Genomic DNA, 1870 nt, shown 5'->3' with positions numbered 1-1870 from the left:
TATGGGGGGGGGGAGAGAATTATGACAAGTGGTCCAGTGAAAGGAAAAGCATCTTCTTGGATCACAATGGCATGAAATTAGAATGAACTACAGTAAAAACACTCCACTCAAAAACATTCAACCATTCAAACACATGGAGGCTAAATAGCATGTTATTAAACAACTAGAGGTCTGATGCACGAAATTTGTGCTAGAGTAAGCCTTCCTTCCCCTGACTGCCAGCACCAGCTTCCATCTGGCACCCAGGCTGCTTCCCTCTGGCTGCTGACAGGCACCCAGGACCCAGGCTTCGCTCTGGCCCTGTATTCGTCCCGAAGGATGTCTGGTCTAATTAGCATATTACCCTTTTATTGTTATAGATGAATGGATTACCAATGAGATCAAGGAAGAAATAAAAAAAACTTCCTGGAAGCAAATGAAAATAAATACACAACAACCCAAAATCTCTGGGGCACAGCAAAAGCAGTTCTGAGAGGGAAGTTCATAGCACTACTACAGGCCTACCTTAAAAAACAAGAAACACTTTTTTTAAGAAAAATATTTTATTGATTTTTTACAGAGAGGAATGGAGAGGGATAGAGAGCTAGAAACATCCATGAGAGAGAAACATCGATCAGCTGCCTCCTGTATCCCCCCCACCATACAGGGGATGTGCCTGCAACCAAGGTACATGCCCTTAACTGGAATCGAACCTGGGACCTTTCAGTCCACAGGCCGATGCTCTATCCATTGAGCCAAACCAGCCAGGGCAAGAAACACTTTTAATAAGCTATCTAACCCTAAAACTTAAAGAATTAGAAAGGCAACACTAAGAAAAGCCCAGAGTAAGTAGAAGGAAGGAATTAATAAAGATCAGAGCAGAAATAAATGACATAGAGACTAAGAAAAAAATACAAAAGAGCAATAAAACCAAGAGCTGGTTCTTTTTCTTAAAAATATTTTTTTTAATTGATTTCAGAGAGGAAGGGAGAGAAAGATCAATGATGAGAGAGAATCACTGATTGCCTGCCTCCTGCATGCCCCCTGCTGGGGATTGAGCCCACAACCCAGGCATGTGCCCCTAACCAGAATCAAGCCCAGGACCCTTCAGCCCGAAGGCCGAAGGCCGAAGGCCAACGTTCTATCCACTTACCCAAACTGGCAAGGGTGAGAGCTGGCTCTTTGAAAAGATAAACAAGTATCCAGAGATTTGCCTTTGCCTGCAGGCTGATTGTTAGTCTCAATCCCTTAATGAGCCTAAAACTCCACAGAGTGGGGTGAGAGGTTTTCTAACCAGGTGTGACAATTACTTTCCCCCATGCAAAAGCTGCTTGGATGGTAAAGGTCGGCCTGAGACAGGTGTCCTCTGCAGTATGGGGGAATAACTCAGCACAGGAAACCGTGGTGGCTGCCTTCTGAGCTTTAACCCAGAGCCCTCAAACCGGTTTCTGTTCACACAGCTCTAAATCCACTCTGCCCTCCCTCTACCAGAGCCCAAGGTGAGTGGCTGCACACAAAATTTTGTGCATTGGCCCTTTAAGTGGGTGCCAGCATTTCCAGCCACCTCTCCCTGGCAGACAGCAACCCTGCTGCTTTTTAGAGGTTATGTGGGCACCTTTCTTAGTTCTGGTTCTCTGGGCTGGGGATCCAAGCTTGGCATTTAGACCCCAGACTTCTCAGTGGGAACCTCCCACAGCTGAGATGTCCCTTTGGAACTTCAGCTGCAGTCTGTGGGAACCCAGCCAACCCTTTCATGACTCCACACTTCCTACCATTCTCTATGCGGTTTTCACTTTCCATCCTTGGTTTTCAGGGTTCCCAGTAGCTCAGGGGTGGGCAAACTTTTTGACTTGAGGGCCACAATGGGTTCTTAAACTGGACTGGTTATGTA

Source organism: Myotis davidii, unplaced genomic scaffold, assembly GCF_000327345.1.
Source record: "Myotis davidii unplaced genomic scaffold, ASM32734v1 scaffold740, whole genome shotgun sequence".
Classification (NCBI taxonomy): Eukaryota; Metazoa; Chordata; class Mammalia; order Chiroptera; family Vespertilionidae; genus Myotis; species Myotis davidii.
The sequence above is the reverse complement of the archived record's forward strand: the minus strand, read 5'-3'. Positions refer to the sequence as shown.